The sequence below is a fragment of the Mesoplodon bidens genome, assembly GCF_964165515.1.
Source record: "Mesoplodon bidens genome assembly, contig: HAP1_SCAFFOLD_120, whole genome shotgun sequence".
NCBI classification, from domain to species: Eukaryota; Metazoa; Chordata; class Mammalia; order Artiodactyla; family Ziphiidae; genus Mesoplodon; species Mesoplodon bidens.
In genome coordinates, this window is record NW_027671363.1 from 602,473 (window position 1) to 614,747 (window position 12,275).

A 12,275-nucleotide genomic window follows, 5' to 3' on the forward strand; every position below is an offset into this window, starting at 1 on the left:
TCAGAACGTGCAATGGGAGGTGCAGTACCTGCTCTGTCTCACAGGGACCCTCCAACCTCTAAACGCATCTTTCCTGGGAAGCTGAATTCAAAAAGTCAATTTTAAAAAAAGATAGGGCTTCCCTGGTGGCGCAGTGGTTGAGAGTCCGCCTGCCGATGCAGGGGACACGGGTTCGTGCCCCGGTCCGGGAAGATCCCACATGCCGCGGAGCGGCTGGGCCCGTGAGCCACGGCCGCCGAGCCTGCGCGTCCGGAGCCTGTGCTCCGCAATGGGAGAGGCCACAACAGTGAGAGGCCCGCGTACCACAATAAATAAATAAATAAATAAATAAATTTAAAAAAGATAAAAGTCTCTAGTAGAGAAATTGTATCAGAGCCTAGTATTAAGAGCTGTAGAGCCACAAGTTTCCCATGATACGGCCTTAGCAGAGGCTGTTAAGGCAGTGACAGAAAATTTGTACCGAGGGAAATAGCAGAAGAGTTTGCCTACAATTCACGAAAATGCTCCCTGCACTTGGCCTGAAGGAAATCAGCAAAATTTGTAACAGCTTGTGTATTTGTATGCGGGATGGAGAACGAGTTTAATTTTTTAATTTCTCTGAATTATCACGTAAGATTCAGAAGATGCTCTCTCTGCCTAGAAGCCACCCCACTGGGATAACTATGCCTACGGAGTGCCTTTGCCTATGACTCCTACTTGCTAACAGACTGGCAGCCTGGCCCCAGGGCCTGGTCGCTGCTCCCAGTGCAATGGTGGATATGGTGTCAACGGTTGCAAAATCAAAGCCCCTTACATCCTCTCCATGCCTCGGTCCCACCCCCCACCCCACTCACCATTGATGTTCAGGAAGGGGAAGGTGTCCTGGATGGGAACGTGGTGCTGTGACTGGTCCAGCTCACCTTCCTCATCTTCTTCATCCACACCATTATCTTTCTCATCCCAAGGAGCAGATCCAGTGGATCCTACCCGAGAAACACACACACACACACACAAAGGTCAAAAGTGAGGCGCTCACGTTGCACTGTCATCCCTGCAGCCCACTCCCAGCTCCTCCTACGGAGCCCCAGTGCAAGCTCTCATCCCCTCCCCTATCCAGGAGCTGCAGACCCTACTCCCTTCTCCTAGAAACCTTTTAATTCCTACTCTAAACCCCTTTCTACACATTCGCATCCCTTCTAAGGACCCAAGGAGCACAGCTTCTCTCCTTTATAAGCTTACTGTGAAGACAGACCCTTCCCTCATGGCAGAGCCTCACTAGATTCACTGGAGGTCAAGTCTAAATTATCTGGCTCTTAGTCGGAACTGGCTCAACATTGAGTAAATATAGGGATCAGGTGGTATTCTCCTAGGAAAAATACCATACAAATTAAATGATCACTTACCCATCATTTATAAAGAGAACTTAATAGCCTTCATAATGTCATGGCAATTGATTCTTAGAACAGCCTTTGAAATACGCAGGAAAGATCAGAACCCAGATTTTATAGTGGAAGAAGCTGAGGCTCAAAATGTTGAATGACTTGATTCAATGTCCCACAAGTAGTGAAATAGAAAGACCGAGGTTTATAACTCAGACCTTCTAAGTTTTAAGCCCTCCTTCTTCTAAACTACCTGGCCTCTGTTCTCAGTGTTGAGTCCCAAGAGAAGTTATTTTTTATAGAACTCAATACCCCCTCTTCTTTCTAATGCTTTACTGTTCCACTGGGTGGGCAGGAAGACTGTGCTGAGTTTATATCTTTTGTTCTCTGGGTTCTTTCTAGGGACAGCATTTCTTGCTTTATTTACCAGTCTTCAACTTTGTAAGCGAGGCGACTTTCAAGTCGACTATCGCTTTAAGGGTCCAGCCCGGAACCTGGCACACTGTCCACCTTCTCCCCAGCAGCTGGGGCCTCACCTGGGTTAATGATAGAGCCCTGGGGCTGGGGGATGTCACACACTTGATATATCTTCACTGGGTTCATGGGCACCTCCTTGGTGCCGTCGTACATCAGGTTGAATTCCCTGCTCTTGTTGAGCGCACAGCGGAGCTGGGCCTTCCATTTAGCTGGGTCGGGGTCGTCCACCCCTTCCTGGTACTTCCCCTGTCTCCACAGCCCAGGCCTGAGGGATAGGAAACTACAGTGAGTGCCTGATTGTTGCCCAGAAACACTGGAAAGTGTGCCCGCCCTCCCTCATACAGACACAGATACACACAGCCCTGCCTGACCGCCCCATCACCCCAACTCCAATTTACAGAGACTGCAGCAGAAAACACCACGCTGGGGACCAGGCAAGGCAGGGCCTGAGACAAATTAAGCCAAATGCAAATACAGTATTTTAAAAAGAGGAGTCTCATCTCAAGTGCTTGTGCCAGCATCATCTGTCAAGACTACAATGGCCTTAATGAAGGGTTAAAAATAAAGAAAAATCTGGAACAAGTATACACCAAAATACTAATGGCAACTTTTGGATAGCAAGATTTCAGGTAATTTTGTTTTGTTTGGCTTGCCTTATTTGTTTTTCACATGAATTGCTTATATAATAAGAAGAGAAAGGGAGGTGGCGTATGATATGAAGAATTTAGGCTTGCAGTTCCCTCTCCCTTCAGTCTTTAACCTGATGCACAAATAACTGTTGAAACCAAGTACCTTTAGGAGTAGCAGCCCATAGGAGGGCAGGAAGCACGCTCTGGGGGTTCAGCTGGCCTCAGTGCAAGGCTGAGGGCCTCAAGTCCTAATAAACTCACACCACCTGCCTTTCCCTGCTTCCTCAAACTCCCACATTGGGAACATTTTGCTGGGAACACCAGTGGCTGGTGGCCTGGGCCAAAACCAGTGTGGCCCCGCCTCTCTGGTTTTCAATTTCCAGGTCTAACAGGCATCTATGTGTCTGTTCACGGGATATCAGCCCTCCCCCACTGTTAACGTATCTCAGATGTCTACACTTTCTTCAGGGCTGTGACGTATGTGCTGGTGCAGAAAAGGGGGATGTCTTTTGCAGAGGACTCAAGATCAAGAGAACGAGATGGACCGGCCAGACTGCTCCCACTTGATGTTAGGAAGATAAGGTGGCCATGTAGTTAGAATTCTGCAGGGGAACATAGCCTATAGAGTCTATGGGTTTGCGGATCCACAACTTTTATTTTTTCAGTAATGCCAACCAAGCTCGTAAGAGACTGACATATAATCCAGAATGCCAGTCTACTCATTTTCAAAGGGGGATAAAGCTGGTCAGTGACCAGCATGGTTAAGTCCAATAACCTGGACATAACCATGTATGATCTCAACCAGTAACTCCTGTATCTGGTTTCTAATGACAATTCCAAGAACATAAGACCCACTCAACATTTAAATCCAAATTTTCAGATGACTCCAAAGCTAAATGGAAATGATTTGATATTGAACTCTAAATCTGCATTATCTAGACTATCTCTTACCCAGTTGGGTAACCCAGAAGCGACAGTAAGAGGCTCCTGCTTTCCCAAAAATCACAGGGTGTAAAAATGAAAAGCACTGGAAAGGCAAGACCCCCAGTGAATTTGCAAAGCTGCTCTTGTGTCTTTTTCTTTTTGACCTTGAAGCCAGGAGAAATTCTAAAAATACAAATGTATTAATTTTTAAAACTTGACTTTACTGAATATTGTTCAAATCCCCAAGCCTACAAAAATAATTTTATTTTTTTAAAAATGCTCCCTCTTCAGACTATACTACAAAGCTACAGTAATCAAGACAGTGTGGTACTGGCACAAAAACAGAAAGATAGATCAATGGAACAGGATAGAAAGCCCAGAGATAAACCCACGCACATATGCTCAACTTATCTTTGATAAAGGAGGCAGGAATGTACAGTGGAGAAAGGAAAGCCTCTTCAATAAGTGGTGCTGGGAAAACTGGACAGGGACATGTAGAAGTATGAGACTAGATCATTCCCTAATACAATACACAAAAATAAGCTCAAAATGGATTAAAGACCTAAATATAAGGCCAGAAACTATCAAACTCTTAGAGGAAAACATAGGCAGAACACTCTATGACATAAATCACAGCAAGATCCTTTTGGACCCACCTCCTAGAGAAATGGAAATAAAAACAAAGATAAACAAATGGGACCGAATGAAACTTCAAAGCTTTTGCACAGCAAAGGAAACCATAAACAAGACCAAAAGACAACCCTCAGAATGGGAGAAAATATTTGCAAATGAAGCAACTGACAAAGGATTAATCTCCAAAATTTATAAACAGCTCATGCAGCTCAATAGCAAAAAAACAAACAACCCAATCCAAAAATGGGCAGAAGACTTAAATAGGCATTTCTCCAAAGAAGATATACAGACTGCCAACAAACACATGAAAGAATGCTCAACATCATTAATCATTAGAGAAATGCAAATCAAAACTACAATGAGATATCATCTCACACCAGTCAGAGTGGCCATCATCAAGAAATCTAGAAACAATAAATGCTGGAGAGGGTGTGGAGAAAAGGGAACACTCTTGCACTGCTGGTGGGAATGTGAATTGGTACAGCCACTATGGAGAACAGTATGGAGGTTCCTTAAAAAACTAAAAATAGAACTACCATATGACCCAGCAATCCCACTACTAGGCATATACCCTGAGAAAACCATAATTCAAAAAGAGACATGTACCAAAATGTTCATTGCAGCTCTATTCACAATAGCCCGGAGATGGAAATAACCTAAGTGTCCATCATCGGATGAATGGATAAAGAAGATGTGGCACATATATACAACAGAATATTACTCAGCCATAAAAAGAAACGAAACTGAGCTATTTGTAATGAGGTGGATAGACCTAGAGTCTGTCATACAGTGTGAAGTAAGTCAGAAAGAGAAAGACAAATACCGTATGCTAACACATATATATGGAATTTTTAAAAAATGTCATGAAGAACCTAGGGGTAAAACGGGAATAAAGACACAAACCTACTTGAGAATGGACTTGAGGATATGGGGAGGGGGAAGGGTAAGCTGTGACAAAGCGAAAGAGAGGCATGGACATATATACACTACCAAACGTAAGGTAGATAGATAGTGGGAAGCAGCCGCAGAGCACAGGGAGATCAGCTCGGTGCTTTGTGACCGCCTGGAGGGGTGGGATGGGGAGGGTGGGAGGGAGGGAGATGCATGAGGAAGGGATGTGGGAACAGATGTATATGTGTAACTGATTCACTTTGTTATAAAGCAGAAACTAATAAAAATAAATAAATAAATAAATAAATAAATAAAATACAAAAAATACAAAAATAAAAATGCTCCCTGCCTCAAAGGAGTTTACAATCCCTTAAAGGAGACAGATGAGTCAATAGATCAGAAATATAGATACTATGTAACACCAGTAAAACTGCCTAATCCATAAAGAGTCGGGGGGTAGGTATGGTTGGCCAAGTTTATCAGAATTTATGATTCTAGGGCTGAATCTTGAACATGGGTAGAAGTTAACCAGGTGAGAAGCGTGGGTCACGATACTCCAAGCAGAAGAAGCTTTATGGGCAAAGGCAGAGGCTGAAAAGCACAGTGCTTAGGGGACCTACAAGCAGTTCAGCTTGCGTGGAGGCAGCATGAGATGAAAGTCTGGGCTTGTAAGTAGGAACCATGCCAAGGAGTTTGGACCTGATTCTTAGAACACTGAGAACCACTGAGAGATCTAAGCAGGTTGTGATGGGATCAGATTTAAGTTTTAGAAAGAACCCTCTAGCTGCAGGACTGAAAAGGGTTTAGAGGGAGGCAAGGCATGAAGATAACACATAGTCTCTATATAAACCATGTAATAGTGTCACTAGGGTCTGAACTAAGGAGGTGGCGGTAGGGATAGAGGATACAGGTAACGAAGGAGCCGTTAAAGACGCTGACTTGACAGAGCTTGATGAGGAACTGAGTCCTTGAAGAAGGTGAGAGAGAAATCAAGGATGATTCCCTGGTTTAGGGTTTGGGAGACTGGGTGGGGGGTGATGCTGGCCACTGAGATAGGAGCAGGTTTAGAAAGATGATTTCCCTTTGGAAATGTCGGAGTTCAAATGCCTGTGGAAGGCCTAGGGGAGAAGGCCCAGCATGCCCAGGGCAGTTTTTTATCCCCACTCACCTCTCACATCACCTGAGGGACTCTCCCTGCCTGCCTCCAGCCTGGAAGAAGGTCCACCAGATTACGGACATCTCTGCCCTGTGGGCAAGGACCAATTTCTTTTCATTTCTGTATCCCTGCTCAGGCTTTAGCACACAGTAGGTCAATGTGTATTTGTTGAATTGCCTCAAATTTACAGAAATACACTTCTTGGGGAATGAATAAGTTGCTATTACGGATGGAAGACCAGGAAAACAGCTATGAGCAGAAGGCCAAGGAGACACTGCAGAAAGTGCTGGAGGAGAAAATGCGTGCAGAACAGCAACTGCAGAGCAAACAGGTGTGGGGATGCTCCATAATCCTTGGGGCTGGGAACCCTGGGGCAGTCTGGGTGGCAAGGGAGCCAGCTGCACAACTCCCTGGAACCCCCAAGGCACCACCCTCTCCTCTGATCTCCCTCAGCGGTCCCTGGCCCTGGCCGAGCACAAGTGTGAAGAGTGGAAGAGCCAGTACGAGAGCCACCCCCAGCATGCAACTGTCCCCTACCCTGCCAGCCCAGTAATCATGAATGCCGTCTTCCTTCTCTTTTTTACAATGTGGTACATATGGATTTTTTTTGAATGAGATTTAACCAGCTTTTAAACCTTTCTTCTTTCTAACAATATCAGTACTCTCTGACTCTCCAAATGCACCTTTTCAAGTTGATTTAATTTATGGAAAAATCACCCTTCATACTTTCCCTTTCTTTTTTAAGCTTCCCCATGGTAGTGTAATGTAGTAGAAGGAGATTTGGCCTGGGAGTTTGGACACCAGGGTTCTAGCGGCAGTAACCCACAGTTACACACGTTATATTATTAAAGAAAAAAGTAACTTACAGAAATGTATGAGGCCATTATGCACATACACACAAATATATATTCACTCATATATCCATAAAAAAGTAGTCTGGAAGGTTCTATAAAATGTTAAAGGTGTTCATCCCACGGTGGAGGAGATATACGTTAACTGTATTACCCTCTTAAATTTTTACAGTAAATATATATTACTTTTATAATTTAAAAAGCCAAACTTTTCATTTTTAAAAACCTAAAACATGAAAGAAAACTGGAAAACCAACAAAATTAAAACAATCCCTAAGTCTGAGGCAACGATTTTTTTATCCGAGTACAAGTGATGAATGAAAATACTAAGAATGGTGTGTGACACCTTAAAGTATAGAAAAAAATACAGTAAGGCAAGTAGGCATTAAGATAATAGAATATAAAAAGTTACCCAGATATATTCAGACAATGGACTATTATTCCAGTAATAAAAAGAAATGAATTACTAATATGAGCTACACGGATGAGTCACAACATGAGGAGCCAAAGAAGCCACGTGCAAAAGGGTACTTATTGTATGCTTCCATTCATATGAATTTCTAGAAAAGGAAACACTAATACATAGTGAAAGAAAGCATGTCAGTGGTTGCCTGATGCCAGGCCTGGGAAACTGACTGTAAAAGGATAAGAAGGAACTTGTTGCAGGTATTGGAAGTGTTCTGTATCTTGACTTTGGCGATGACAATATAGATATACACATTTGTCAAAACTTATCAAATTACACGCTTAAAATGGGTACACCTTGTTGAATGTAATTCATACTTCAATAAAGTTGATTTTAAAGTTAAATTAAAAAGTCACCTATGGGGACTTCCCTGGTGGCACAGTGGTTAAGAATTCGCCTGCTAATGCAGGGGACGTGGTTTCAAGCCCTAGTCTGGGGAGATCCCACATGTCGCCGAGCAACTAAGCCCGTGCGCCACAACTACAGAGCCTGTGCTCTAGAGCCCGTGAGCCACAACTACTGAGCCCGTGTGCCACAACTAGCGAAGCCCACGTGCCTAGAGCCCATGCTCCACAACAAGAGAAGCCACCACAGTGAGAAGCCGGCGCACTGCAACAAAGACACAATGCAGCCAGAAATAAATAAATTAATGATAATTTTTAAAAAAATAGTCACCTAGATGTCTGAGTGAGACAGAGTCCCTTTCAGCTTTCAGTCCCAGCTCTTCTCTGAAGCCTCCCCTCGTTTACCCTGGCAGCATGTGACCACTTTGCATCTCTTTAACACCTTATATTTATCGGTTCCATTCAGATTTGATGCTTGAAAAGTTTTGTATATTTTATGTCTAGCTTCCATTAAACTTGGTTCCTCTAAGGCAGGAACAATCATCTCTTTCATAAATTGAGACCATTACAAAAACAGAATTATGTTCCCTTTCCTCCCAATCAGGGGAATTTGAAGTAGGATTGATGAAATCCTGGAAATCGTAAGCAAAAATGTCATTTCTGCATTTTTATGGCCACAGGGTCCTGTGTTTTCATCAGATTCTTGAAGATATCACAGAGCCCAACAATGCTAAGAATCTCTGCTTTGAATCCATGTGCTTTCACCCAGCTCTGTGGTACAAGGCACCCTGCCCCTGGGGCAATCTGTCTGTGGTCCCTGCAAAGATGATAAACCCACATCAGAGACACTCACTCTTCTGCATGTCAGTGGACTCCACTGCCAGCTCTTCCTCCACAATGACGTCACTATCGCCATCTTCAAGATTCATTTCTGTCTCATCTAGAACACTGTCTTCCTCCTCTTCCTCCTCCTCATCTTCCTTGGAGACATCCTTTAATGTGGCAAGTAGTCTGTTGTAACCAGAAACTTGTTCTGGTTCACTCTATGCTTCACTTTCAGAACTTGAAGTATCTATAAACTCTCTGACTAAAAGGAAAATGGGGATTTTAAAAACAAAAATTATACTGGTCTTGTTGCTACCCCACGACTATCATCAGGCCCACAGTGGAACCAAGTTCAGACTTTTCTAAATAAAAACTAGCTTTTCTGCAAATATGCAATCCTATCTATTCAACCAGACCGAGCACCAAATTTGTTTCAAACAGCTAATCTAGCTATGATTCTAGAAGCGCTTCCTCTTCTTTGAACTGCTCATGTTCCACATGGGAAGACAGCAAACTAAACACATGGAGCTTTAGGTTATAAGGCGATCTAACCTATGTGTCAGACATTTGGCACCTTTAAAGGAGCAACAGGAAAACTTACAACAAAAAAGTACTTTATTTCTGAGTCTGTGGTAATGAAATAAGACCTTTGATGATTTTGCACTCTATTTTATGTTAAGCAAACATGACATTCCCTCTTAGGATTCACCAAGAGCCCTCTGGTAAGCCTCCTTAACAGGTTCTAACAGGCTAATCTCTCAGGACAGTTCCATACTCTATACTACATTAGTTATCACAATGGCATTTTAACAGACATCTGCACTTAAAACTAAGCAATATTACTAAAATATAGCTTACATCTAAAATCAAAGAGAGTGGAAATGTAGCCAAACTTTAGTACCATATATAATCTTAAAAGTAACAGTCCAGAATCTACTATCATAAAGAAGGTATAAAGCATTACCAGTTGACAAGTCTGTGGTTTTGTTTCCTTTCTGGAAACCCTGAGAAGAAACAGGCAATGTTAAACTTTAACTACTAGTAGGTAGCAATTAGGAAAAGTCTAATGATACAACTTTAAATGAACATGGCAGACTATACCGTTATAAATACATTATATCTATTGTCAAGTAAAAACTCCATATGCATTTGGACAGGTTTTGGAAGGATATGCCAAATAGATAATAAGAGACGAATGAAAAAGTCTAACAAGACCACATGACAAATACTACAGTCACACAGTAACAGGCTCTCATCCAAAAGATGGGAAATTTTGGCAAATAAAAGCCCTCGGGGTTCACCTTTTCTAGCAAATTTCTTAAGTAGACTATCCCTCTAACTGTTGATAAAGCAGCCCAAAGGGGTGGGATGAGCACTAAGATCATAACTGAGAGTCTGGACACTTAGAGAGGAACCCACAACTACCCAAACATTAGTTTCCTCATGGTCATTGAATAGATAGGTGATGTCGAGGGTCCCAAGCAATTCTTTTTTTATTTTTTTTAACTTCTTTAATTTATTTATTTTGGCCTGCTATGGGTCTTCGTTGCTGCGCCCGGGCTTTCTCTAGTTGCGGCGACAGGTGGCTTCTCTTGTTGCGGAGCAGGGGCTCTAGGCTCGCGGGCATCAGTAGTTGCACCACCCTGGCTCAGTAGTTGTGGCTCGCGGGCTCTAGAGTGCAGGCTCAACAGTTGTGGCGCACGGGCTTACTTGCACCGCGGCATGTGGGATCTTCCCGGACCAGGGCTCGAACCCCTGTCCCCTCCCTTGGCAGGCGGATTCTTAACCACTGCGCCACCAGGGAAGCCCCCAAGCAATTCTTTAAAAACATAGAAAACGAACACAAGCTTATAAAACCTCTGCCCAGTCGCCACACAGGAGGCGTGCCGTCTAGCATAAAACTACAGGCTCAACAAAGGGTAGGAAGACCGGCGAAGAACCCCATCTCAGGCGGGAAGCCGCCAGGATCCCCGGGCGAGCTAGGCCGGCGCCGGGGCAGCGTGGCACGCGGCGGGAGCTGCCCTGTCACTACCCCCGGGGCACCGGCGGACCAAACGCGGGGACACGCGGGCTCCCACCGGGAAAGGACGCCGGCAGCGCCGGTCCCAGCCTTGCCTCTCCATACCTGTCATAGAAGGGATGCTCCTCGCCGAAATCCCTTAGATGATGCTTCTGCTTTTTAGTTAGGGAGTTGAGCAGCTGGCTCCGGCTCCGGCTCCGGCTCCGGCTCCGGCTCCGGCTCCGGCTCCGGCTCCGGCTCCGGCTCCCGCGTTTGCCCATGGGGAAGACGTCAAGTCAGCCAACCTCCAAGAACCGCGTTTTTCACCTGGCAGTCGTCTCGTCAACCCACTCACGCGGGATTGCCAACGGCGCTTTACGGCGGAAGCAGGGTGCCATAAAGCAGACCCGCTTTACGTCGCGCTTGTACGACAGGCGTTAGAACTTCCTGTTTCCCATTCCGCCCCCTAGCGAGGCGCTTTGGAAGCACGCGCACGCATGCGCAGCTTTTCTCTGAGCCCCGTAAGGAAGGCAGGCAAGGGAGGCTTCGGGCTTCCCCAGGTATGTAAATCGGTGGGTGTACTTTGTGCGTCTGTTTTGGCTGTGAGAATCAGCCTGCATAAACGTGTAGTAACTGAGATGGTTGAATGCAGTGCCTTTCTATTATGCCATAATACAAATACCAACTAACATTTAAGGCTGCCGGTGCATCTCAATTCATCCTCACAACAGTAAACAAATAGACTTTGTTAATAAGCCTGATATTGGAGATGAGAAAGCTGATGCTTACAAAAGGTTACATACACACTAGCAAGAGAGGAGATGGAAACCTAATTCTCTCTGGTGCGACCACAGGCTTTTCCCACTAGGATCTGCCACATGCGTGTGCTGTGTGAAGAATGAGGACGCAAAGCTGAGATCCCCGCCCTTACCCTACCCCCTCATTTTCTGAAAGTATTGCAAGGGCCCTTGGTAACACATCTGTTCTGGCATTTTTCATGTTATAAAAGCAGAAACACATCCAGAGAGGTAAAGTGACTTTCCTAAATCACCCGAAGAGTCGATGTTAGAGAAAGCAGTAAAACTCAATAAAGTGTCTCAAAACTGAATTGGGGCAAATTGGGATGGAAAACTTTTAAAGGGTAAGTAACTTTTCTATATCTGGGTCGTGGTGGTGGTTACACCTGGTATACAATTACCAAAATTAATCAAACTGTACCTTTGAAATTGGTACATTTTAATGCAAGTAAATAATAATCTCAATAAACAAAGAGGTAAAAACAGCGCAACTGGACTTAATACTCTAGAGACAGGCAGAGTGTGCAGGGATACTTAAAAACCACAGGATAGGGCTTCCCTGGTGGCGCAGTAGTTGAGAGTCCGCCTGCCGATGCAGGGGACATGGGTTCGTGTTCCGGTCCGGGAGGATCCCACATGCCGCGGAACGGCTGGGCCCGTGGGCTATGGCCACTGAGCCTGTGCGTCCGGAGCCTGTGCTCCACAACGGGAGAGGCCACAACAGTGAGAGGCCCACGTACCGCAAAAAAAAAAAAAAAAAAAAAAAAAAGAATACATATTATAGTCTTCAGGATGACTACTAAGAGAATAGTAGAAGAGTGAAAAACTTAATTAATGTGTGATTTTGGTGAGTCAAGGATGAATGCTATTGTCTTACTATTACTAAAAGAATAGTAAAAAAGTGAAATATTTCCAAGCTAATAGA

At 44.3% G+C, this 12,275-nt stretch overlaps 1 long non-coding RNA gene and 1 pseudogene across 2 annotated transcripts in view; one reads left to right on the forward strand and one right to left on the reverse strand.

Moving 5' to 3' along the window:
* Positions 1-12,275, forward strand: part of LOC308611519 (centrosomal protein of 78 kDa-like) — a 739,857-nt pseudogene that overhangs the window by 230,866 nt on the left and 496,716 nt on the right. The gene's annotated exons all lie outside the window — the stretch shown is intronic.
* Positions 8,548-10,915, reverse strand: LOC308611527. Its single transcript, XR_014014938.1, has 3 exons — positions 10,680-10,915; positions 9,519-9,558; positions 8,548-8,816 (listed from the first exon to the last, which is right to left on the reverse strand). It is a non-coding gene; the product is annotated as an uncharacterized lncRNA (long non-coding RNA).